Genomic DNA, 27,350 nt, shown 5'->3' on the forward strand with positions numbered 1-27,350 from the left:
TCGGACCACTTCCCAGGTCTACCCATGGAAACAAACATGTAGTAGTGACCATAGATGTCTTTTCTAAATTCTTGTCACTTTTCGCCATACAGAAGAGTAATACCAAGTCAATTTTGAGACGCATTACACGTAACGTGATACCTACGATGGGCAAACCAGAGTTCTTATTATCGGACCATGGTCCTCAGTTTACATCTCAGGAATTCCAACAAGCCATGAGACAGCTTGATATCAAACACGTCTTAAATTCAATCAGATATCCAGCCGGTAACCCAGCCGAGCGGGTCATGCCCGAAATCGCTAAGTTCTGCAGAATATACTCTGGACAATGTCACTGGAACTGGATAAAAGTACTGCCTATTCTTATGGACTGCCATAACAATACCATTCATGAATCTACAGGCCAGATACCCGTCCTTATTCAACACGGGCAGTTTCCCTCTCGACCTTGGGAAAACATCGTACAATGTCCGCCTGACGTACAACCGACTCCAGCAAGGCGCATTGAAATAACAGCAGAGCACCTGCGTAAACAGGCTGACCGCAGGTTACGCAGAGTTGCGAGGAAAAGATTTCACAGACCTTTACAAGTGAACGAACTGGTCTTAGTGAGAAAACCGATGGTCTCCAGCCCTACAGAACGATTTTACGGCAAGTTTGCTGACTTGTATACTGGACCATTTAAGGTTATAAGGTCGTATAACAACAACGCCTACCGAGTCCAAAGTCTCGATGGACGACAGGAATTTATATTCAATGCCTCGAACCTAAGACTCTACCGTAAAGCGGAAGAGTGAAGAAAGAAAAAAGAAAAGACCCAGGTCGGCTATCGAAGAAATACCAGTTTGTGCCGTGCAGAATGATTACCGTTCAGAAAACTGACAGATGCCTGAAATTATAAATAACATGGAAAATTAAACAGTGAAGTAGACAGCATACGGACCACATTTTAAGGAATGAACACGATTGTAAAAATTTTTAACCTTGCTTAAAAGTTTTTGTCCCAGTAAGAGGTGGATGTGACCGTGAGGCCACAAATGAGTGAACAGGTGTTGGTGCGGCTTGTGTCTGCTTGTCGGCGAGATGGGGTGCGCGCGACCTTGGCAGGGGCGAGAACGAGTTTTTTTTGTGCAGAGAGCGGCCGACTGGCTAACGGAATAAAAATAAAAAAATGAAGGTTGGTGACTGGAAGAAGGAGGCCAGCGCGTGTCACCTATAATTGCGAGGAATGACATGAATGAAATATTTGTAATATCTTTGGTGGCGACGTGCATAATTACGGAAGGCTCAAGGAATAAAGTAAAATAAACTGGATAAAAGAATAGCACATTTGGAAGATATAAATTAAAAACTGAAATTTTGGAATAATTTGCACGACCTTGTGGCTAAGATGGTGATGAAGTTGTAGATTCGTACAGGAGAAGAATTTAGCCCCTCAATTGACTTTACTTCCGTGTATGTGCACCAGACATGACATTTAAGTCATGTGATACGAATACTCGTTCTCACACACCCTCTGGCGTGTCTTGGATTATCACCTTCAGTCGCTCGGCGTGGAACGTCGCTTCACTCCTGTGCTCTACACGTCTGAAAATTGGATATAATTTAGAACAGTGCTGTGATCAGACGTCGAATGTGTAGACATTAATCCCTTAAAGTACGTGTCATTTCTAAAATACTGTTACGTGTGTGCTTGGAGCCTACTCTAAAACATTTTGTGTAAGTTTCAGCTGTCTTACGAGTGGACGCGGAAGACGTGGACGTGAATAAATTCCAGAAGAGGACGAAATCTCACATCATGGATTACCAGTGCTTCACCATGAGGTTCTAAACCTTTGACCATCGTTGGCGGCGCCGGGATGCAGATTCTTTCTTCCTGGCATGGCTGATTGAGAACCCAGACTTCCAGACATGAAGATTCATCTATAAGTTAAGTCGATTACGTCTCATTTATATCTGTTCTATGTAGTTTTGTTCTATTCTTTCTTTTTCTTCGTAAGCTATTTTGACACTTTTTTATGGCAGTTTATTTGTTCGAATACGTCATAAAACTGACACATGTGATTATTTAATGACCATGTGGCCATGAATTTGACAGTGAAGGTTCTGACAGAGTTATCCATGTGTTATCGACACCATCTTTGCTTATTGAGTAAATTTCGTCACGAATATGAATTAGTTTATGTTTGATGGATTTAATGGTAGAATATTTCGTCTGTATTTTCTATATTTTCCTTGTATTTTGAACTTCTACTTGTACCTCGTGTCTGAGACAACGTGTCATCGGGATATTGAGTCCGAATTCTATGTGAGAATTTAATGTGAACATGTGCATTGGAAGCATGTGATAATTAATTGGATGTAATTAATCATCGAGACACTTTTAAGCGGATATTGTGTATTTGTAGGACGATGGTAGGTCCTGATATTTCACGGCTATATATTTGAGATTAAGATGCGACAAGTTAAAGTCGTCATTGTGGTATATTGTACGTATAGAGTATATGGAATAAGTGGCATGAATCTTCGCGAAACTGAGCTTTTCACGTGTTTATGGATTATTCGCGATAAATGCAGTGTAGCCTAATATTAGTGTCTTCAGATGAAGAAAATGAAAATCCATGTTTATCGATGTACTTTTAATTCGTGGGAATATCCCAAATTTTCTCAAGTAATCCAGTAATTTCAATCCCAAGGTACAGATGAATGTTCGAGAAGGCCTTAGGTCTAAAGAACAAGTCTTCGACGAAATATCTAAATAATGTCTGATTCATGATTATAACAGCTCCCTCGTTGATGTAAATTTTACTCTCATGTGATAACTCAATCTTGCTACAACTCAATAAATTTGTTAATAGGAGAGTAAAACGGTTGATCGACACTCGTCGACATGTACATAGTGTAGATATTTTCTTCTTAGTACTCACAGTCTTCTTACCAATTTCCGTAGTTAGCTGTAGAAGTAGTAATTTATTAGTATTTAGAGGGTTATTTCTTTTATGTGTTCTATTCTGAAACATGTGACACTGATATTATCGATTGATAGTGGACAGGATCTCCACATGGATGGTATTATCCCCATTTATTTACGTTTGCAAGCCCAAGAGGCGTTTTATTTAGTTTGATCATTGGTCAAATACTTAACGTTTAATACAAATTCTCACGAAAGGAGATGTGAGATGACGTGAACAGGTATATCCGACGTCTCGGATTAACTTAGAGAAAACCAAGGCAAATTCAACTTTTCATTTTGTCGTAAAGATAACGACTGTAAATTTTATTATTTTGTCATAAGTGTTAACTTTTTGAATCTTGGTTATTTCTTTACTAAATTCGTTCTTACAATTACTGCATTTTTTCCAGATTATCGATGAAGGCTTGGCCCAGACCTCATTTTTCTGAATGAAAATTTTCAATTCAACTTTAAACAAATAACTTAATAACTTTGAAGACGATAAAAAAAAATTTTACAATGTAAATACTCTGTTAGAATGTCAGGGAAACAACTGCCGTGTACCATCCCATTTGTGTGTGTGCCTAGGTTTGTTACATCAAGAGCCAGATTAAATTCCTTAACGTAACGATCATAATCACAATCATAGATTTCAGGATGGCCAATACTGCATTTAATTGAATAAAAGTGTCATATTTGTTTTCTATTTGTGACGCACTCATTTGATGAACCCTATGATAATCCTGCCACATTCATTTATTTTATAAGCCTACAGCCACCGAACTGAGCACCCCTGGGGTGCCTCGTGTTCGATGACTGACTAGGACGGTAGGTCGGTAGTATCCAGCAGTCAAGAACAGAATTATACAGCATAAATGAAATGAAAAGATATCTATAATGTACTTCCTTCTTCCTTCCCTTCTGAAAATTAAATATTAAGAGGGGCCTGGAGCTACCTTACTCATTTCCCCCTTAAATAAATAACCTCAAAGGAAAGGCTATTCTTGTGCTCTCCTGGCTAATGTTACAGATGCCCTCATATTTGCAGTGTCTCATTATTGTTGTTATTATTATCATTATTATTAGGAGAGTTGTCTGAACTGCTCTATCACTTCAGGATTTTTCCATACTTCTGTAAGATAGCTATACCAGCATGATAGACAAACAGCTCTTATCTTAAGGTGTTGGTGGCCCTGAAAAGGGCCGTTTATTTATATTTTTCCGGTGAGCCAACGCCCTGACCGAGAACAGGAACTTAAGCCTTCTTCTCAGTCTTCTTAGGCAGGAGCACTGCCTGGATGTTGGGCAGAACACCACCCTGGGCAATGGTCACTCCGGACAGCAACTTGTTCAACTCCTCGTCGTTACGGATGGCCAACTGTAAGTGACGAGGGATGATCCTGGTCTTCTTGTTGTCACGGGCTGCATTGCCCGCCAACTCAAGAACTTCAGCTGCCAGGTATTCCATGACTGCGGCCAGGTACACAGGAGCCCCAGCACCCACTCGCTCAGCGTAGTTTCCCTTGCGGAGGAGACGGTGGATACGGCCGACAGGGAACTGCAGGCCTGCACGGCTGGAGCGACTCTTGGACTTGCCCTTCACTTTTCCTCCCTTTCCTCGTCCTGACATGATGCTATGATGCTCTGCTGCTCTACTTCGAAGGGAAAATGATACCATAGCAGCTATTCTCATCGGTCCCGAAGGACCAGTGAGTGATTGTAGCCCTTCGACCTCATTTTGGGCCTTGAGTGCTATCTCTTCAGAATGCTAGCTCGATTACTTCACTTTGTTGGTGTAGCTGATTGCAATTTTGACTCTTCACTGGTCAGGATATGACCTGGCCCCTTGCGGGGCGGTTGGAGAGATAAACGTTGGTACTGCGTAGAGCGTAGTCCAACGTAGTCTGCAGAGGAGGGTCACCCATCCAAGTGGTGACCGCTCCCGATGTTGCTTCGTAGTCGTGACGCTTGATTACATTTACAGCGCTTCGGACGAGGTAGGTTGGTAAGGAGAACGTTATTTTCTTGGCGTTACAGTTGGCTTAAGAGTTGAATATCTTGGCGGGGCATTTTACTGGATAAGAAGTTGCTGACTTGGCATGGCGGGTGCTTGGAGAGAGAGGAGCGGAGATAGGAGACTTAGTATTGATAGGAGGAGGGTGGTATTGTCTTGGCGGGGCTGCGGGGTGAAAGGTACTTGGTTTAGGAGTGGGGATGGGTTATTGTTCGTGTGTAGGTGTTGTGCGTGCTTGTAATGTGCTCTAATTGCCCTTTTAAAGAACGGGCAGCCAGGGAAGGAAGCGGCATGACTGCCTTGGCAGTTGGCACACTTCGGCTGGCCCTTAGGTACCGTACAATCTGTATGGCGGTGACCACCACCACACCTATTGCAGCGGGTGGCTTCCGTGCACGTAGCAGCGGTGTGATTTAGTTTGAGGCAATTATAGCACATTGTGACTATTGAGGAGTGTGCGTGCGTGGGTGGGTGGGGGCGTGAGGCAGGGTTTCTGAGTGGCGTAGACTTGGGGGCAGGTTTCTTACGTCTGCCCTTGGTCTGTATGTATGGAATTGGGTTTTCAGGCCCAGAACATGTGTCTGTGAGAGGAGGAGGAGGGTTGGTCTGAACTTGGATGGATTGGGTAGGTGGGGGTGGTGGAGGCGGGTTGGTTTGAGCTTCGGAGTGGCGGATGCTGATGGTTATTGGTTCTTCCTCTTCGGAGTTGGTTGGATTGCTGGTGTGGGTGGGGGAGGTGTTTTCTTGGTTCACGGGGTTGTTTACCGGGTTGACAATGATAGGGGGTGGGATGTTGGAATGTTTCAGTGCGTTGAGGATGGTCTGGAGTGACTTATTACGGTGGGGGGTGATGAGGAGATGGTTATTATGGGTCTCTTCAATGATGGCTATGTGCCGGTTCATGAGTGGTTCTATGGCTTGGATAACTGTTTGCCGAGTGACAGGGACAGGTCCTGGACTGGTGAGAGGTATAATAAGGAAATTACACTTGGTAGCAATGGGAAATGGGGTGTCTTTGCTGGTATAGTGGTAAGGACGTTCGAAGAGGAGTTGTTCTTCTGTCGCTGCGAGTTCTTCTTCTTCTTCTTCTAGGAAGGCGCGTGGTGTAGAGATGATGTTATTTTCACAGAGGAGTTCTTTCAGTTCGTGGACATCGGGGCGGTCATTGGGATAGATATATATGGCGTTGTCATGATCTTCAATTATCTTGTGGATAAGGTGGGTTACTGGAGTGAGGGTTTTGATAATTTTCTGTCTGAGATGACATAGGTAAGTTTTAGAAGGTATGGGTGGCTTTTCGATGAATAGGAAGGTTTTTTCAACGTTAGGGGTGGCTTGGCTGAAGGTGATAGTTAGGTGGGAATTTAGATCAGAATATGGGCCCCAGCTACTCGATCCACTGGGGGTGGCCATAATTCAACGGGTGAGAGGTTGTAGGTGGCTGGATAAGGGGCGGGAGCGCTAGGAAGAAAGGTCAAACTCCGTGGAGGACCTGCGTCTTAAATGGCGCACTCAGTGGGTACCAGTCGTGTCAGGTATAGTTAAACGGATCACGCCGGGACAAGACACGAACAAATACACACTGAGCGCTAGACAATTGCTCTTTGTTTTCTTCTTTGGCTCCGTAGTGTGCCCGCACAATGGCAGGCAGGCTTGGCGGAAGATGCTTGGCAGGTAGTCTACAGGCTGCAGGCTCAGGGGCTAGCAGCGAGCAGGCAGGATTCTTGGCGGCCGGTGCGGGCGAGCTGGCGGCTTGGCAGGGAGCTGGCTCGGTCCGTAGATGCTTGGCAGTTGGCCTATGTAGCGCTTGGTCAGGGGCTGGCAGCGAGCAGGCAGGGTGCTGGCCGGGCGATGTTGGTGAGCTGGCGGTTAACTGGTAGCTGGCTCGTTGACGTGGCTCTCCTTGACGTGTTCACACTGAACGCTTGGCTGAGAGTCATGATGAATGATGAAAATGATACCAGAGCCACAATTCTCATCGGTGCCGGGAAGTCCCGGTACCAGTGAGTGATTTTAGCCCATCGACCCAAGTTGGGCCTTGAGTGCTATTTCATCGTAAAGTACTAGCTAGGAACTGCATTTTTGTTGGTTGGTTGTGGACCTTGAAATTTAAATCGCGCTGACCAGGGTATGGTCTGCACCCCTCTAAGGGGTGGGGTTTAGGCTAGGATGTCCTTAGGTCTTCGGTATCGAAGACCCTCGGTATCGTATTTTCCTATATTCCTGATCAGCGGATTTTTACTCTCAGTGAGCGCGTCGTAAAATTTCGCGGCAGTGTTGCGAATCCTGCTATGAATGGTGGGGAGTTGGTACCGTTCATGCAGGTCGTCATTTGATTCATACCACTGGGCACCTGTCATTCGGCGCAGCGCACGGTTTTGTACGCGCTGAACCTTTAACAGGTGCGTCTTAGCTGCTGTGCCCCAGATAGGACTGGCATACTCAAGTATTGGTCTGATAGTCGATTTGTAGAGCAGGAGCCGGTTTTCTATAGTTAGCCCTTTGTCGGCTCTAATCATCGGTAGTAATTTTGATAGGCGCACATTTGCCTGCGCAGTGATGTTTGAAATATGACTTCCGAACGTTAATCCTCTGTCTAGGGTGACACCTAGATACTTAGTTTGCTTAGTCCACCTGATGGGTTGGTCGAAAAACATCAGGGGCTCGGGGGTGGGGGGGAAGCGTTTAGTAAATAGCGTGGCGCTACTCTTATCAACATTAATTTTAACTCTCCACTTTTCTAGCCATGGCTCGAGAGTGGAGAGCGCGTCTTGTAGGTAATCTTTTAGCTTAGGTGTCTGCCACGAGACAGAGGATATCGCCGTATCGTCCGCGTATAAGTGTAATTGCGCGTGCGTTGGCTTTGGCATGTCTGACATGAAAAGATTGAAAATTGTCGGCGAGATCACACTGCCCTGTGGTACTCCAGCCTCTATAGGCCGCGGGTCCGACAGGGCTGTGCCAACCTGCACCTGGAATTTTCTGTCATCTAGGTAGCTCGTTAGTAGTTGTAGTACGTAGGGCGGGAAACCTAAGGTCTTTAGTTTAAAAATAAGTCCTTGGTGCCAAACCTTGTCGAACGCACGCGCAATATCGAGAAAACAGACTCCTGTGTGTCTACGGTCATTGTACATCTTAGTAATTGTCTCAGTGAGACGGATCAGCTGGTGGCAGGTGGAATGGCCCTGTCGGAAGCCGAACTGTTCGTCGTTCATCACTTTAAGGTCGTCAATAATTACATTTAGCCGGGTAAGGAAAAGGGTCTCAAAAAGTTTGGAAATGATACTGAGAAGGGATATCGGGCGGTAGTTCTGTGGGAACGTCTTGTCTTTTAAGGGTTTTGGGATCATAATTACTTTCGCTATTTTCCAGCAGGCCGGGAAATGGCCAAACCGGAAAATAGCGTTAAAAAGTTTAGTTAGACATGTCAGTGCCTTTCTCGGGAGATTTTTAAGAAAGGACGCTGACACGCTGTCAAGCCCAGGCGATTTCCTGTTCTTCAGTCGTTTAATAGCGGCGAACAGTTCGGACGGCGAAATGAATTTAAAGTCTGGGGGGAGGTTTGTCTCGTCAGTCTCGTGTAGTTCGTTTTCGACGAATTCTACGAAATTTTCGTCGCAAGGCTCGTCGTTGGGGGTACACGCACTCTCGAACGTGTCCGCCAGGGCGTCGGCCTTCTCTTTGTCTGAAAATGCCATTCCATTCCTACCGTGGAGGGTGGGTATGCCAGTCCTATTATTTGTGAATTTACGAGCCAGCCTGTGGAGGGAGTTGTCAGCCACGCTTAGGCCCGCTAACCTAGACCGCCAGGCGTCCTGCCTGTGGTTCTTAATCAAGGTTTGAAGGTTACGCTTGCACCTATTCCACTTACGCTTTAAGTACGGGTCCCTGGTTTCGCGCCATAGCCTTCGAACTCTGTTCTTAATTTTTATCTGGACAACGCTCGGTCCCACGGCGGCAGATTCTGCGGCTCTAACGATAGCAGATGAAATCTGCTCCGCTAGGCGATCAATGTCGAACGGGCTTTTTACACTGGGATTGCCATTAATTTCAGAGGAGAGAGCTGTACGATACGGTCATCCCTGTATAATCTATAGTTATTGACATGGCACGCCTTGCCAGGTTTGAGCCATGTCTCTCCGACTAATATTATATCAACATTTTCTTCCGCCAGGTATTGAGAAAATTCCAGGTGGTCTCTCTGTATGCCCTCGGCATTCCAGTAGAGGACTCTCAACTGTTTCGGACGTGTTTGATTAATTTTGCTCGCCATTTTCGAAGAATGAGAGGGCGGCATTCATGATTACTTCGAGCTTCTGTGCGGGGGTGGGGGCCTGAGCGACTTTCTGTAAAGTCTCCCTGAGGACCTTCAGTATCCCTCTTAGGGAGGGGTCTCTAAAGAGCCTCATGAGCTCCACTAGATCAGACGCTTGGCTGGGGGCGGGTTGGGGGGATACCTGAGATGGGGGTGGGGTGGTGGCTGGCGGAGGAAGCGCCGGGAAATCAGCGTTAGAAAATGCGGGCGCAGGGGCGGGGGGGGCGGCTGGTTGGGGCTCAGCTGAGTAGCTGGGGTTGGCCGCCAGGGCGAAGGAAACATTGTCCTTAAGCTTTGCGGGACGTGCGGGGGTGGGTCCAGTGGCGCCTTTCTTGGAGGAGGGGAGGCGGTTCTGCTGTTGTTGCAGAAGTCTTAGGTAGTAAGAGCAGCCCCGGTAATTAGCCGTATGTTGCTCCTGACAGTTCGCACAGCGCGGCTTCTGGGTCTTATCTCCCCTTCTGGGACAAGCCTGCGTGCTGTGCGACTCGCCACATATTACGCACTTCTCAGTGCAGTGGCAACCTCCGGAGGTGTGGCCGTATTTCTGGCACCGGAAGCACTGGATAGGGCCTTCCGGGCTTACGTACCGCTCGATTTTAACTGCTATATCTAGCAGGGTATTCACATTGAATATATTGTTTTCCTCGGAGGTGCCACCTGTAAATGTGACGAGGAATATCGGGAGCTTTCGTCTTGAGCGTAAGGAGGTCAGTTGCGCCACGGACGACACTTCAAAGCCCTGGGCTTCCAGCTCCTTGCGGATTACCGCAGGGTCCTGAGTGACGTGGAGACCGCGGACGACAACCTTCCTGTAGCGCTTGGCTAATAGGGGGCGGGTGTGGAACTGCCCTTTGGCGTCTTGAAGTAGTACCTTCAACGTGTGAAAATCCTCGGGGGTGGTGGTCTGGACCCTGACTCCGTCGAACAGTATTTTCATTTTATACTCGATTTGATTGTCTCGGAGCGTGGCGATGAGAGCGTTAATATTATCAACTTTCTGGATGTATACCGGAGGAATTTTGATTCGGGGCCTGATGGTTTGCTCCTGTACCCCGTCCCGACTGGTAGCGGGGGGAGGAGGGGGCGGCGTCTGAGTTTGAGAAGTGGCGCCTTCGGAAGTTGATTTGGACTGTACCTTTGGCCGCTGAGGTTGGGGACAGATGTTTCAGTAGGGGGTGGTTCTATAGCATTTTCAGGGATAGTATTAAAAATGTTATATAGATTCTTGGTGACTATTTGTCTAGCTGGTGCCTCTGGCAGGAGCTTGCCGTTCCTACGGCATTGTTGTCTCCTGTTAGGAGAACGGAAACCCTCTTCGTCCCTGGGGGCGGGGGGGGGTTCGTCTTCGGACGAAAAGTCGGGGGCTGAGGACGCCGAAGTGTCCATTTCGTCTTGAGTAGTAGGGGGGCGCTCGTTGTCGTTGCTGTGTGACGACGCTGGGGACGACGCTGGGGACGGCGTCGGGGACTTTGGGGAGTCGAAGTTCGGCACGTATACTGGGCTGATAGGAATGTTCCCTCCAAGACTGGCTTTACTAGGCTCTGAAGTGGCCTGTTCCGTCTTTGCGATCTGTAGCCTAGTCGTGACACCCGGCATTACGGACTTAAGATTGTCCTGCACGGGGCGGGGTAAAACCTTAAGGGTTTTATTATTAGGCATATTGACTTAGAGCTGAAAAGTACTGATAATAATAATAGTATTGACATCGGTATCCAATGTGGATATTCAGCAGTAATAATAATAATAAGATTTCGGGCCTCCTGCCGTAGCAGGAGGGGGGGGTCCTAAGAGGGGGCACGCAGTCAGTGGTATGTTGTATTATACCAACAGAAATGCAGTCGAATTACGTAGAACGTGTGGAGCGAGAAACTGGGGGGGGGGGGATGTCAAACACCCGTAGGTGGACGGAGTGATGTAACCTTGTTGGTACTGTCGTGACAGGGCAAGTTTTTCAAGTGGTTAGGGCCACAGACAAGCCACGAGCAGTAGTTCACCAAGGTTACGGACTGTAGTTTATGATGGCCGCCGGGGCGACGAAAATCGGGTACCTACGACTAGGCCTAAGGCCCGCACTGAGACTCTAATTCGCTCACCTAACACTACCAGTCTCAGTACGGGGAGCAGCAGAAGACACAGCAGCCACAGCAGGAGAAGTCCAGTCGGGCAGGTGAGAGCAGGATTCCAGGAAGCGCTCCCCAGGCAGGGCCCCACAGGCAGCCCGAGACAAAGAAGTTGACCTTGTCCCTCGTCACTACAGGGCGATCGCGGGCACGTGGCAGGGTAAGCACAGACCAGACAAATGCTCACAGGGTAGGCTGTATCACAATTGAATGTGAAAACAACCCAAGACAATAGCTCTTTACTAGCCCGTATCACAATGAAGTGAGCACGGAGTAGCTGGAGTGTCTGTGCAACCCAGCACGTAGCACAACGCTTTCGCCAGCAAGCAGGCAAGCTTCTTCTTTCTTCTTACGACGGAGCGGAGCGAACAAGCAGCTGACCCGGACGGCTCACCGAAGCGAAGTGAATGAATGATGAATGATCAATGATGAATGATACCGAATCTTTTTTTTTTTTTTCTAGTGAGATCAAGTATATGGGAGCCCCAGGGCGAAAAAATATGCCCTCTTACTCATCTGTTTCCGTGGTTACCTGATGAGTCAGAAAAAGTCGCGAGTTACCTACACTGGCGGGGGAAAAATCACTCTTTCCCACCGGAGAAGGTGGGGCAGAATTGAAACCCCCTCATCGCTGGGCCATAACATGATGTCAACTAGGAAGTGGGTCAGTCTTATTGAAACAGAATTTAGTACCTTTTAGTGATTACCTGAACAACGTTGTGAAAAATTTGGAAAAGGCCGAAACTAGAATTTGGTATACAGGAGCCAAGGGCCGCGGTGGCGGTAACGTGTTGTTGGCTTCTTGGTCCTGATGACCCGTTTGAGCAAGAGAAGACCCTCATCATTCGATTGAATCAGGGTGATCCGAGATCTTGTCATCCTAACCTGTTTGAAGATCTGCTGCTGGACAGTGGGGATTTGGAGATTCTGACGAATCCTCAAATTTGATGTGTACCATGGTGAACCGGTCATGCGCCGCAGTACCTTGTTCTGGAACACCTGGAGTCGCCGAATGTGCGTCTTGGCCATGTAGCACCAGGCCTCACAGCCATATAGGAAGATAGGTCGAACGCACGCAAGGTACAAGGACCTCTTGATACGATCGCCGAGATGCCGATTCAGCAGCAGAGGGCGCAATGCTACTGTTCTGGCGTTGGCTCGCTGTAATGCCTGGTCCACATTCCATCTCCAGGTTAGTGCTTTGTCCAGGGTCATACCAAGGTACTTGACACGGCTCAACCATGGCAGCTCGGTGCGCCGGATTTTAAGATGACAAAACCTCGGACGCCGCTTCGAAAAGAGGATTGCCTGGGTTTTGTCCGGGTTAATTTTGACCTTGTTCTTGGTACACCAGGATAAAAATTGATTAATCCAGGCTTGCATTTTCGCTGTGGCATCACAATATCTTCGCTGAGCGGTATAAACTGCAATGTCATCAGCGTATTGCTGAATTTCTACTCCCGCTACCTTGGGGAGATCGTTCACATATAGGGCGTACAAGGTAGGCGATAGTGCCCCTCCCTGAGGCACTCCTGCCAATAAGCGCCGAGGGGTGGAGTTCTCACCATCGCAGGTGACAAAAAACTGTCGATCCCGAAGATAGGACTGAATAATTTTGAGTAGGTAGAGAGGGACTTTGTATAATTCCCCCAGTTTCACAAGTAGATTATCGTGCCAGACGGTATCAAAAGCTTTATCGACATCGAAAAAGACCGCTGGCACGCTACGCCGTAATGTGAACGATCTCGTAGCATATTGGACCAGGCGCAATACCGCCAATGGAGCTGAGCGTTTGGCCCGGAAACCAAACTGCTCCGGTCTCAATATCCTACTGGTTACAAGGTATGAATTGAGGCGTTTGAGAATAAGTCTCTCGAAAATTTTGGACAAGTGGGAGAGAAGGCTGATAGGGCGGTAATTCTGTGGAAAGAGCCTGTCTTTCCCCGGCTTGGGAATCAGACAAATCTTTGCCGTCTTCCAGGCCGTTGGGTAATAACCCAGGGAAAGGCAGGCCGTGAAGAGGGCAGCTAGAAATACCACAGCCCTGTATGGGAGGGACTTGATTTCTTTAACAGTGACCCTATCAGCCCCGGGAGACTTATTCTCACTAAGTCCTTTGATACACCGGCGGACCTCCGCTGGTGTGATGTCAGTCACAGTGTCTCGTGGCGTCCTACTTTGCCTGAGAGCTGAAGCTTTTCGTTCAATCTGTCGGTCGGTACGGTCGTCATCGTGGCGGGTGTAGTGTACTACACACTGACTCTCAATGGAGTCAGCGAAAGCTTCAGCTTTCTCCAGAGGGGAGAAAACGAGACCCCGGCGGCCGTGAAGTGCTCGACGGGGTTCTCGTGTTCGAGTCAGACTGCGAGTAACCCTCCAAAACTCACGGTCTGAGTCGTTTTCAGTGAGAGTGCGACAGAGTTCTTCCCATTTTTCAATCTTGTGTTCCAGCAGCCGTTGGCGGACGACACGGGCAAGTTCCTGGTATTCTGCCTTGTCATCTGGGTCGCGATAGAGTTGCCATCTCTTCCGATAGAGATTTTTGATCTTGATCAAATCCTTGAGGAGATCGGGTAGGCCCTCCTCAACTTGTGGACCGCGGGCCGAACGAGAATTTCGGGCAACAGCCTGGATGTGTTTCCGTGCATTGAGAATCTTACCAGTAAGATGCTCGACTGCCCGGTCAACATCATCCCGGGTGCGGATGTCAAAAGGTTTAAAATTTCGATCCACATGTTTCCTGAACTTGTGGTAGTCCAAGTTGATGGGAGGGATCGAACGAGTTGGCCCCTCCAAGCGCTCCCAGACAAGATTGAAAACAATGGGATTGTGGTCAGAATTCAATTCATGTGGAACAACAAAATCAATTGTTCTGTTATAATATTTTGATACGGTCACATCAATGACGTCAGGTAACCCATTAGCCGGGTATATTGTGGGCTCCGTGGGAGCACACACCTTGACGTCACTGTCTCTCATGTAAGCACTTAAGATTCTCCCCCGAGGATTGGCTACCCTGGAGTTCCAGTCGGGATGCTTGCAATTGAGGTCACCAGCCACTATGGTGGGTACGTGGCTAGGGTTCTCCAAAAGAGCATTTAGTTCCACCAGATTGAAGGGTGCATTAGGTGACAGGTATGCTGTAAATAAGCGATAATGATAGTCCCGATGTCGGATTTCAATCCCGAGGGATTCCAGTACGGAGTGGGGGAGGGGGTCGAGGACGTGATGGGTAAGACTAGACTTAACCAGCACAGCAACACCCCCGCCCTTCATCCCGACTCTGTCTTTCCGGTAGACTACCATATTTTTAATTTTGAAAGGCATATGCTCCTTTAGAAACGTCTCACCAAGTAGCATGATGTCTAGGTTATGGTCAGAGATAAAAGCCTCAAGCTCATATCTCTCACCGACAACACTTTGACAATTCCAAGCACCAACCCTTAAGTCCATAGTCCGTGGCGTCAGTCGCGTCGTCTAAGGGGCTGAGAAATACCGCATAGCGGCATCAATCAGCACCAGGATTTTGTCAAGAGTGCTATTGCACGAGCTCAATTTTGTCATGGTATCCTTGAGTATAGGGATAAGTCTGAAAAAATCAATCTGCCGAAGCAGATCGATGATGTCAGCTAAACCGCCGAGGTCGGGGAAGGAGTTTCCAGTACTACTAGGGGAGGGAGTGGGAGATGATGAGGGGGCAGCAGCGCCACCGAAGAGGCTCGCGAACGAAACCCCCTCGGTCACAGGTTTTGAGGGTGGCAGTGCACTCTTCTTCTGGGCTTTCAGTTGCACCGCAGTCTTCTGTTTAGTTACAGCCTCCCGAAAGAGTTTGCACCCTCGCCACGAAGCTGGATGTTCCCCCTGACAATTAACGCACTTGGCGGAAGCCTCCGGTGTGAGCGGGCAGGCCGCAGCCAAGTGGTTATCTCCGCACTTAACGCATCTTAAAGGCATTTTACAGTAATTGGCAGTGTGCCCCAGTCTCTGGCACTTGAAACATTGGGAAGGTCCTTCCCTGCCTCGGTAAGCCTCAATTTTTACCTTGGCACCACACAAGTAGTGAACAGAGTAAATGGTTTTGGAAAATTCCTCATTAGGAAGCGTGACACTGATTACGCTGAGGGGGATAACCTTTTGGGTGGTGGCATCCCTCCTGGTGTATTGATAAATGTCCTTGGGTTGATAGCCAAGCGCAATCAGCTCTTCCCTGACCCAATCGATATCAACTGTTGACACGATATTCCGGATGATTACCTTCAACAGCCGCTTGGAGGGCAGCTGGTGAGTGTAAAAGTGAGCATTGGTGGAGTCGAAATATTTTGTCAACAGTTGATAGTCCTCCTCGTTGTCGACATGATATTTGAGGGCCTCCCTTGTGTTGATGACCCTAAGGTCACCAGTGCACCGCTGTTGCAAATACCTGAAATGCTGCTGATAGTTGGTCTTATCAAAGACAACTACCGGCGGCAGCGACTTTTTCTTGGGTGGGGGGGGCCCGTGGTGTCCATATGCTCGACCTCTCCACCAGGAGCGGTTGTCGTGGCAGTCCCATTCCCGTCACACACAGACGGTGGTGGCGCCGAACGGGAGGCGCTGGTCGAGGGGGCGGCCTCGGTCGCCGTCCGGGGAGTAGGCGACTGGGCAGGCACTAGTGCCTCTGGACCGTTGCTACCACTGGTGGGTAGGGCCGAAAGAGGGGCGTATGAATTTAAATCCTTATTATAAACTAATGTTTGGCCGTTAGCAGTTCTCTTTTTTAGGACATAGCGGGGTCTAGATTTGCCCTTCACCATCCGAGCCGTTTTCCACTGACTATCTTCAGCAGCTTTGGCAGCGGCAAAAGAGGCCAATAAGCGAGCCTGGTCATCTAAAGTGGTGCCTTCCGGCAGGAGAGTAATCGTAGAGGTGCTGGGGGTTGAACCAGCAACCTCCGTCAACTTTACCAAACCAGTGTCCGAGTCCGTAGCAGGGGTCGTCATCGAAGCCGGGGCCCGTTTCCTCTTGGTGTCCCCGCCGCCAGGCGGGGGACCAGCCGTGTCCATCGTTGGGTCGCTCGGTCGTACCAGAGAGCCAATAGCAGCGCGGGGTGACTAGCAGCAGGCAACCCGCAACACACCGATCTCGCCCGTCAGTACAACTATCACTGCGCGCACTCACCAAGCACACTCGTACAGCAGATCCGCTCAGTTTGATACCGAATCACTCTGCGCACCAGTTTTGTAGCCTGCAAGGTTGCTCAACGTTACGAGCCAACCAATAAGGCTGCAGTAAGCTTGCGCTCATTGGCTAGTCGCATGCAGCCCTCTCGGTATTAAAAAAAAAAAAAAAAAAAAAAAAAATGATACCGAATCACTCTGCGCACCAGTTTTGTAGCCTGCAAGGTTGCTCAACGTTACGAGCCAACCAATAAGGCTGCAGTAAGCTTGCGCTCATTGGCTAGTCGCATGCAGCCCTCTCGGTCTTAAAAAGAATTGCAAGGGGCCCGCAAAATTTACTTTCTAGGAGACATCCGAGACAACCATGCCACCCAAGACAAGCGGAAAGGCAGCCAAGAAAGCCGGCAAGGCCCAGAAGAACATCTCCAAGGGAGACAAGAAGAAGAAGCGCAAGAGGAAGGAAAGCTATGCCATCTACATCTACAAGGTGCTTAAACAGGTACATCCTGATACTGGCATCTCCAGCAAGGCGATGAGCATCATGAACAGCTTTGTCAACGACATCTTCGAGCGCATCGCCGCTGAGGCTTCCCGTCTGGCCCACTACAACAAGCGCTCCACCATCACCAGTCGGGAGATCCAGACTGCCGTCCGCCTCCTGTTGCCCGGTGAGCTGGCCAAGCACGCCGTCAGTGAGGGTACCAAGGCAGTTACCAAATACACCAGCTCCAAGTAAGGTGCCAGGTTTTCTGCCTTGCTGCATTCTTAACAAACGGCCCTTTTCAGGGCCACCACACCTTTAAAAAAAAGAGCAGCATCTGTTAGCCTTGTTATCAACTCCACTCTGATTTTATCTATCTGTCCTACTTCATATACATCGAAAGACAGTGCAAAACATTCAAATCATAAGCTAACGAGGGAAGAACTACTACTACTACTACTACTACTGCATTACCTTATTGCTAAAAATCCTCCTGCTTTGTCCTTTACAATGAAAACCAGACCAACCCCCATGGCACTACAGCCCCTAAGCAAGCAGGCTGAGTGGACCTCAAAGCAGCCATTAGAACGAGGTAAAATTCCTTTGCCTGGCCGGGAATTGAACCCGGGCCCCCCAGCTACGAGGCAGGCACGCTGCCCCTGCGCTACAGCGCCGGCCCCTTCACAACCACCTTCAGTAATTATTATTATTATTATTATTATTATTATTATTATTATTATTATTATTATTATTATTATTATTACAACCCTAGACACTTCCCGTGTGGGTGTGTGCGCGTTTTTTTGGGGTTAGGTTACGAGAAGTGGGGTTAAGTCGAGTTAGGTTACGTTTCGCCGCGGAGCGCGACAACCACCCGCGCCCGCTCCGCGACGGCGACCTCCGAGCACACCCCTGCACCATTGCCAACGCCCCCGCGCCACAAAGACCTCCAGGAAACTCGCTTTGCGGTTCGTATGGACGTTTCAAGCTCCGTTCTCTCGCCAACGGCCATACCATGTTGAATACACCGGTTCTCGTCCGATCACCGCAGTTAAGCAACATTGGGCGTGGTCAGTACTTGGATGGGTGACCGCTTGGGAACACCACGTGCCGTTGGCTCAATTCCCTTTTTACCAAGTTTCCCAGTCCCAGTACGACAACTTACTTTCAACTTTTGCCTCAGGCCAGCAGAAATTGCTTAAATCACGTTTTTTGTTACGTCTGAAACTAGCTAGACCTTTTGCTGCTCTTCGACCCCGTGTGGCTATACAGGAACGAAGCTTAGCGTAGTATTGCATTTCCTCCTAGGTGACCGGCCTAACCTGGCGGCGGCGACATCATTATTATTATTATTATTATTATTATTATTATTATTATTATTATTATTATTATTATTCGTCTCTCTCTCTCTCTCTCTCTCTCTCTGTGTGTGTGTGTGTGTGTGTGTGTGTGTGTGTGTGTGTGTGTGTGTCGACCTAGGGGACCCTTGCTGAGCCTAGCACCGCTTCCAATTACTCGTGCCAGGATTTTAACTTTCGTACCTCCTATCGTACGTCCCTATGTCTAAACTTGCTGTTCTTATTCTTTTAGGTTAGTGTAGCTTATCCTGCAGGCCTCTTATGGCACATAACATCATTCTACGTCCTATTTCTCCCAATATTAAGATTATTAAAGGGCGGAACGAGGCTTCCAAACTCCCCGCCCACCTTGAAAATCGCGAGGAAGGTGGTTTCCATGCAACGTCATCGACACTGTCGTGATTACAATGAAAGCCATGTCCTAGCAACCGACCGCGGCATTTAGCAGCCCCTCAAAGAGTCGAACAATTTCCTTTTATGTTCTTCCAGGTAAGTAGCTATTCAAATTACGACACGGTTCGGCAATAAGTTACAAGTTTGTAGTACGCTCGTGTCTCTCCCGGGCTTCCTTACGAACGGTAGGGCACCAGTGCAGTACAGTGGCCTACACACAGCCCGCTATCTTCGAAGTGCGTGTGTTGCGATGTAACGTAGTTTTGAAGCCTAGGAACTTGTAAAACTCTTTCATTTCTATCAAAGACGAGACGCCCTTCAAATAAGACTGAGAAGGTAACCTTTTGACGACAAGGGTTAGTTCAAAGAGTCGTGACGTTTTAGGTTAGGTGAAGGGAGGAAAGCACTCGTTTTTGTTGTTTGTACGTCAGCTGACCGATCTTTTGGCAAGTGATAAATTGAGTAGAACGAATCGGAACTCCGGATAGTTACTGTTACCGTCCTAGAATTAAAATTAGACCATTCTGAGCCCTACTTGACAGGTTCGACACCGGCTCACTCGCGTGATATTTCGATGGTCTGCAGATATGGGCGCATAAAAAGAACTCCTGCGGGACAAACTTCCGGCACCTCGGCATCTACGAAAGGCGTAAGATAATAGTGAACATAACCTTACTAGTAGTACCACCACCACCATTACTGCTACTAATACGACTATTACTTAAGGCAGTGGACAATTTCGAACTCAAGCAATAATGTGTCCATTTGCTGACCACCTGATCACTGCCTCTTGCCTTACTACTACAGGCTAGCGTTCAAGGAAAGAAAGAAAGAAAGAAAGAAAGAAAGAAAGAAAGAAAGAAAGAAATAAGTTACCGTTCTTCCCAAGTCAGGTTAGGATTTCTGCATCAGACACGGCTAGGGCTGATCGTGGATCTACTAATACCTAACATGCTCAATTGTGCACCGTTATATCATCACCAGTCGTGAAGTCACAGCTGCATCTTCTAATTACAGGGTAGATGCTACATATTTTGGGCAATATATAACCCAGGTTTGGCTTGGATAACCTAAAAATATTCAGGTACTGGGTCTGGCCTGGTTATATCAAGTGTCACCCTAGATCAGCAGGGCTAAGAATCATCAGGTCTCTGTCATGAATTTAAATGGCTTAGTACCCCTCATTATGGTGTACCTCTCTTCATATTTGAGGGAAGAGGAGTAAAACTTAAAACTTTATTGCCTGTCTTAAACCAACTGCTTTCTTTGGGGTATTGTCTAGCACAAACTTCTAAGGCGACCACATCACCCAGCCCGATGCTCGAATACTGCTTGGGCAGGGGTGTAGGTGGTGGTTAGTGGTTGCAAGAAGGGTCCTGGAAGGGAGGGATAATAAGCCAGTACGCCACTTGCTCTTAAGTCTGTACCTTTCATTATACGGTTTCATTAACTATTTTTTACACCTGCCCTGTAGTATGGTACCATTTAGTAAGAGGTCTCTAGAGTTTGGCCTAGTACAACCTTCAATGAAAGTAGTTTTCAGGAGTGGTTAGGTACCCCTATACTTACTTTCTTTCTTTCTTTCTTTCTTTCTTTCTTTCTTTCTTAGATTACAAGGTGTCGGTAAAACAGCTGATCGTTGCTTATGTACAAAAAAATGTTCATACATGGGCTTTCATTCGCTGAGGTAAATGATAATGATGATAATAATAATAATAATAATAATAATAATAATAATAATAATAATAATGGCAAGAACACAAAGGGTCCTTTTCTCTGCAGCTGATTTTTAGCATGAAGGACAGAGGCTGTCATGATGATGATGATTACCGAGTGATACCGTTAAGCTAAAACCCAGTAGGGGATTAATATTAACAGCAGGGAACGTTGTGCAGAATCATTCAGTAAAGATGTAATGGCAGGGGGGGGGGAAGAGGGCGTTCAGTATAATACACCATCAACCCAAGTACAGTGCATATTTAGCTCTATGTTATGTTATGTTATGCTCTCTCTGCTCTCTGTACCTTTATTTGGCCCTACAACTTGTCTCACCAAGTGAAGGAGATCTTACACATAGTTACTGTACTGTACTTAATTTCACGCTGACTTCAACTGCTAGTAGGATACGCACGTCGAACCATGCAGAAACCTGCACGATTTCAAACGACTGCCGACTAGATAGCGACTAGGCCGAAGAAAGAAAGGGCATCTTATAAATCGAGAGCGACAATTCATTTTCGAGGTTAGGGTTACCGCATGGTTCTCTTAGCCAAAGAAATCATGAAACCATTTTGCGAGTAAAAACTGATGTTACCTGAATTTTGGATACAGTTATTACTACCATCATCATCATCATCATCATCATCATCATCATCATCATCATCATACGCTACTCTGTATGATGAAGGTGGGTAGCAAGATCGAGTCTCGGCGCGATCAGTTGGCTTCAAATTCTGCTTCACCTCGTTCAGAGTATACATATTCAAGGTAAAAACAAGAGCTTCTCTCAAAAAATAAACTCCTATTGAAGGGTCATTAAACACAACTTCTTCTTCTTCTTCTTCTTCTTCTTCTTCTTCTTCTTCTTCTTCTTCTTATTATTATTATTATTATTATTATTATTATTATTATTATTATTATTATTATTATTATTATTTTCCTTTCTTTCTTTCTTTCTTTCTTTCTTTCTTTCTTTCTTTCTTTCTTTCTTTCAGGACCATTTAAGTGAGATGTTAGCTGTATGAGTGTTGCAGCACCTCAAACCTTTACATTTTTTCCTTGTAAGTTGTGGCAATGTCTTGCAGAGAAGTTTGTTGGGAAACCATGGTCCTTCCTTCCTTCCTTCCTTCCTTCCTTCCTTCCTTCCTTCCTTCTTTCCTTCCTTCCTTCCTTCCTTCCATCCATCCAATAAATCTGCTGAGTTGCTGTCTCAAAGGGTCTCTCATCCTAAAGAAATTTGACCGAAGGTAAGGGATGTTGCCAGGTCTATCAAACTGACAGACTTATCATCTCCTGGTACAGGAAATCTGTTCTTTGAAGAGTCTGGACTGACTGCCCCTTCCTCCGTCACGGTGTTCTCAATCCTGCCTTCGCAGCCCACTGGAGGCAGTAAGATACGACTCACAATGCCTCCATCCAGCAGGCGAGGGGTGAAGCCTCTCCTGAGGCGGTACAGGCTCTGTAGCGAACTGGAAATTTAATTATGCCCTAAGAAACATCTAGAGGTTCCCTTGGGCAGGCTGTCCCTTTTCCCAACCTGAGCTTTCGACCCCCGACAGGGGCTGAAAGCTGCTGGATGTGAGAGACTGTACAGAGTTGAGAGCCTTATAAATAGAGGCCTAAAGGCTAGGACTTTACGAGATTGGCGCTACCTGCAGGAAAGCAGGAGTCGAACGAGTCATGGAGGCTAGCTTCTAACTTATGTCCTTTATCCTGTAGGTCCTTTCAAGCAAAGCTACAAGAGGCAGATTACAGCAGGTCTGCTTCACTCTGTGGAAAACTACCTAAAGGCTGACTTGCCTTTGCTCTCACTCGGAAGGGGTTAGAGCCTGAGGATGGCCGTTCAGCTCCATTGCTAGAGGAAGGATTGGGCTTCCTTCAGGTAAGAGGGGGTCACTCCCGGGGGCGTCGCGACGACGACGGCCGCCCCTAAACGTCGGCATGGAGAGGCGGCTGGTGAAATGCTGCCCATCGAACGCACCTCCATCAGGACGCCCGAAGCAAGGTGACGAGTACTTCTGCCACCTGAGGAGCAGCGTCAAACCTTTGACTATCCCTTCCTAACCGAACCCTGATTGTAACCCACCCCTTAAAGACGCAGGGAGCACGAGAAAGGAGCTAGGAAGCACGTCCCCAACTTGTCGCCGCGCAACCCACCCGACAGCCAGCCACTGCTGTTTCCTGCGCGGTCCGAGTAGCCTGATACACTCAGATAACCAGGGGAGAGCGCGAACACATTAGCCTGTTGGATGCATTAGCCAAGCTATTCGAAAAACTCATACAACTCAGGCTACTAGAAACCGAAAGTATCAGGAAGGCCATCCCAAATGAACAGTTTGGATTTAGAGCAGAACATTCGACGGTGCAGCAACTAATCAGAATAATAAACATTATCACTAAATCATTAAACCACAGGAGAGCCAGGCCAGTGGTATACCTCGACGTAGCTGAAGCCTTCGACAGGGTATGGATTGCTGGACTACTCTTGAAACTACGAAGGCTTAACCTAGATGACACCTACTGGAGGCTCCTAGCGGATTACCTCACTAGCAGGAAATTCTACGTCTCCCTAAACGGGAAAAATTCGATGCATAAGGACATCAGGGCAGGCGTGCCGCAGGGCAGTATCTTAGGCCCCCTGCTCTATGTCCTATTTACAGCCGATATTCCACACACGGAAGGAACGGAAATTGCACTTTATGCAGATGACACATTAATTACGGCAGATTCCTTTAAAGTAGAAATCGCAGTGGCTAAAGTGCAAGAAGCACTTAACAAAGTCCATGACTGGATGGAAACATGGCGAATCAAACTAAACGCTAGCAAGACGGTAGCCGTGCTACATACGCTACGATATGACCATAAACAAACAGTTAACATTCAGCTCAGCGGAACTGAAATTCCTTGGTCACTTGAAGGAAAGTATCTTGGCGTCTTACTGGACAAAAAACTGACCTTCAAGAGCCAAGTAGAATCAGTCATAACTAAAACAAAGCAGGCAGCTCAACCTCTATACTGTCTGCTGTCCCGTAAATCCAAATTAAACAGGACAAATAAACTCTTGTTATATAAAACACTCATCAGGAGCGTGACAATGTATGCTGCCCCTGCCTGGGGAACAGTGCGGGACACATACCTGGAAAAACTACAAACACAGCAAAATAAACTACTAAGGATGATAGCTGATGTCCCATATCATATCAGTAACGGGACTATTAGACAAATGTTAAGCACACCCACACTCAAGGAAGAAATCCAAAAGGCAGCTAAACAGTTCTACGCCAAGCAGGCAGGAATAAATAACCCACTCATCCAGGAAATCCACGATATGGACGAGCAGGTTTACTATAAAATCAAACACCCAAAGACATTGCTATTACACTAAATCGAAACGGACGCACGTATGTGTGTGACAAGGTCAAACTTATGAGACAAGATCCTCTGTAGATCACTAGTAAGAAATGTACATAATGTAAATATAAATGTAAATAGCAAAAACTAGTATTAAACCCGTAAATACAATAGTTAGTTAAGTCAATTAGTTAAAGTAAAGATCAGCTGGACTATACATGTCCAACAAACTAATATACAAAATATAACTGTTGAAACATGCTCAATAATGAGCAAATAAAATTAAAACAAGACAACCAAGTTGCACCAAGCAAAATCACCCCCCTGTAGGCATGGGACAAAGGACCTGAGAAGGTCGGCGGTCCCAAAAAGATCCAAACAAAAACCACGTGACCCCCCTTCGGGGGGTCACATGGTCTCGAATATCAGTCTGGAGCGCGAACACATTCTGATCGTGACCATGGCTGACACAGCAACAGCATCGGCAGCATCTGCACCCGCCTCGGCTCCGGCCCAGGCGTCGCCCAAGAAGAGCAAGGCTTCTGCATCGAAGAAACCTCGCACCAAGCCTGCCCATCCGAAAACCTCCGAGATGGTGGGCAGTGCCATCAAGAGCCTAAAGGAACGAGGTGGATCTTCTCTGCAGGCTATCAAGAAGTACATCTCTGCCAACTACAAGGTGGACTCTGAGAAGCTGGCCCCTTTCATCAAGAAGTACCTGAAATCTGCCGTGGCTTCCGGAGAGCTGGTCCAGACCAAGGGGAAGGGAGCTTCAGGTTCCTTCAAGCTCGCTTCGGCTGCCAAGCCGGAGAAGGCCAGCGCAGCCCCTGTCAAGCGGTCCGCTGCCCCCAAGGAGAAGCGCATCCCCAAGGCGAAGAAGGCTGGTGGAGCCAAGGCTGCAGCCAAGAAAGCCATTTCCAAAAAGCCTGCTGAGAAGAAGAAGGCCGCTCCTGCTCCCAAACCCAAGCAGAAGGCTCCTTCCAAGGCTAAGAAGGCCGCCAAGGTGCCCACTAAGAAGCCTAAGGCACCTAAGCCTAAAAAGGCCGCTAAGCCCAAGGCCTCGCCTAAAAAGGCTCCAGCAAAAAGGAAGTGAGGACATTTCGTGTTCTTGCTTCCTTCTACACGCACCTCTTGCTCTCGTAAGAGCAGAGGAAAAACGGCCCTTATCAGGGCCATCAATTTTATTCCCCAAGAGAGCATATTATGTCAGTCACTGTCCAAGGCTGGAACCCTGGCCTCTCCTATCTCTGCCTCCTAAACAGGCTAGTTTGTCTCATTGCGGGGCGACTCACTCTTCGAATTTCATTATTATTGTACTTGACTACATTTTTCTTTATCCTTACTTACTGCACTTTTGCTGTTGCTGTTGTTGTTGTTATTATTATTATTATTATTATTATTATTATTATTATAACTATCACCTCCTAGATATTAATTAATGAATTATTGTACTCAGTACTCAAGATTATTATTATTATTATTATTATTATTATTATTATTTTCTGTTACTCTTAGATTTTTCCTTGAACCTAGAGGAACCACTAGCTTTTTTTTTTCTTTTCGTTTTCCTTCTATCCTAGACCAGAGAGACAATAACTACTCTTCTAGGAAATTTTGGTGGCCCTGAAAAGGGCCGTTTGGTAAAGCTCCAGCCATAAGACAAGCACCGGACTTAGGCACGTTCGCCACGGATGCGGCGGGCGAGCTGGATGTCCTTAGGCATGATGGTGACACGCTTGGCGTGGATGGCACACAAGTTGGTGTCTTCAAAAAGACCCACCAGGTAGGCCTCACTGGCCTCCTGCAAGGCCATGACAGCCGAGCTCTGGAAGCGCAGGTCGGTCTTGAAGTCCTGAGCTATCTCTCTCACCAGCCGCTGGAAGGGCAGCTTGCGGATCAGAAGCTCAGTGCTCTTCTGGTAGCGCCTGATCTCACGCAGGGCCACGGTGCCGGGCCTGTAACGATGAGGCTTCTTCACTCCTCCGGTGGCAGGCGCGCTCTTACGGGCAGCCTTGGTGGCCAGTTGCTTGCGCGGGGCCTTGCCTCCGGTAGATTTACGTGCAGTCTGCTTAGTACGGGCCATCACGTGCTCACTGTCGACTCGTCCCAGGAAGAATGGTGCGGGGGCTTTTTTTTTTTTTTTTTTTTTTTTTTTTTTTCGGGGGGGCCCCCGAAGCCCGCTCCCCCCGCGTGACCAACGACTCAATCTACATGGCCTCCGACATGCTATTATTTCTAAGAAGAAGAAAGAGATAGCAGGGAAGAGTGGGAAGTGATACAAGGAGTATCTGCCTGTTTCCATGTCAGACACGCTACCAGGCGATATTGTATTAGGTATATGGTAGTGAAGTTTGGTATTGAAGGGTCAGGGAAAAACCACATAGGCAGAAAGAAGAAAGAGCCTACATGTAAAACCTGACATCTTGTGATAGCACATGCAAGGATGTGGGCTGGAAAAAGACCAGAGGTTATGTTAGTTAGGAACAGGTAACATGCACAAAACATACACCAATTCCTTGCCATTCCATCGTCTGGGGATCAGTCCGTCTGGGCACTGCTGTGACTAGCACGGTCCTTGCCGGCTGCGGAGCCATGCGTCAAGTACCACTAGGGCCTGTCGCACGACTCCACCTCCTTGGGGTACCTCGTACCCAGTCTCCGATCCCGGAGAATGAGGCCAAGCCCGCCGAGGCGGGGGCCTCCTGGAAGGTGGTGGGTCATGGCGCCGGGCCTCCTTCCTCTCTGCCCGCGCCATGGCCCTGTAAACAGGGCAACTGCGATGGGAGGCCGGGTGGCCCCCCGAGCAGTTGGCGCACACCGGCGCGTCTCTAAGTGTTGCGCAGGCCGTGTAGTAGTGATCACCACCACAGCGGTTGCACCTCACCTCGAGCCCACAGCTAACCTGACGGTGGCCCCACCTCAGACAGCGGAAACACTGCAAGAGCTGCTGAGGGGGACGTTTCACTCTCACCTGACTGCCGCTACCCGCTGAGGTCCTCTCCTGATTGGCTCCTCGGTTGACTGCTGTCCTGGGAGCAGTCCTGGGTTGCGGCTTGGCGGTCCTCTCCTGGTGAGCCAGCGTCGCCTTCTGCTTCCTGGTGCGGCGTCGTCTTCTTCTTCTTCCCGGGGGTTGCTTCTCGGCGGGGGAAGAGGCCGCGTCCTGGTGGCCCTCTTCCTGGCCTGGTGACCCCGGGGTAGTTGGTGGCTCCACTGCGTCGCCATCTTCTTCTTTCCCCTGGCTGGCGGCGGCGTCGGTCGTTCCCAGGGGTTGCTTCTCGGCTGGGGAAGAGGCCTCGCCCTGGTGGCCCTCCTCCCGGCCTGGTGACCCCGGGGTAGCTGCCGGCTCCTCTGCGTCGCCATCTTCTTCTTTCTCCTGGCTGGCGGCGGCGGTGGTGGCGTCGGTCGATGCTAACACTCGACTGCGTTCCCTGTCCTGGGGGGCGCACATCGAGGTCTGCAACTCGACAGACTTGCAGGCAGGCTGGACCTG

The 27,350-nt window shown here is 48.1% G+C and overlaps 1 non-coding gene across 1 annotated transcript; it reads left to right on the forward strand.

Annotated features, from left to right (window-relative positions):
• Positions 1–18,039: 18,039 nt before the first annotated feature.
• Positions 18,040–18,158, forward strand: LOC137500635 (5S ribosomal RNA). Its single transcript, XR_011018143.1, has one exon. It is a non-coding gene; the product is annotated as a 5S ribosomal RNA (ribosomal RNA).
• Positions 18,159–27,350: the final 9,192 nt, after the last annotated feature.

This window comes from Anabrus simplex, chromosome 4, assembly GCF_040414725.1.
Source record: "Anabrus simplex isolate iqAnaSimp1 chromosome 4, ASM4041472v1, whole genome shotgun sequence".
Lineage (NCBI taxonomy): Eukaryota > Metazoa > Arthropoda > Insecta > Orthoptera > Tettigoniidae > Anabrus > Anabrus simplex.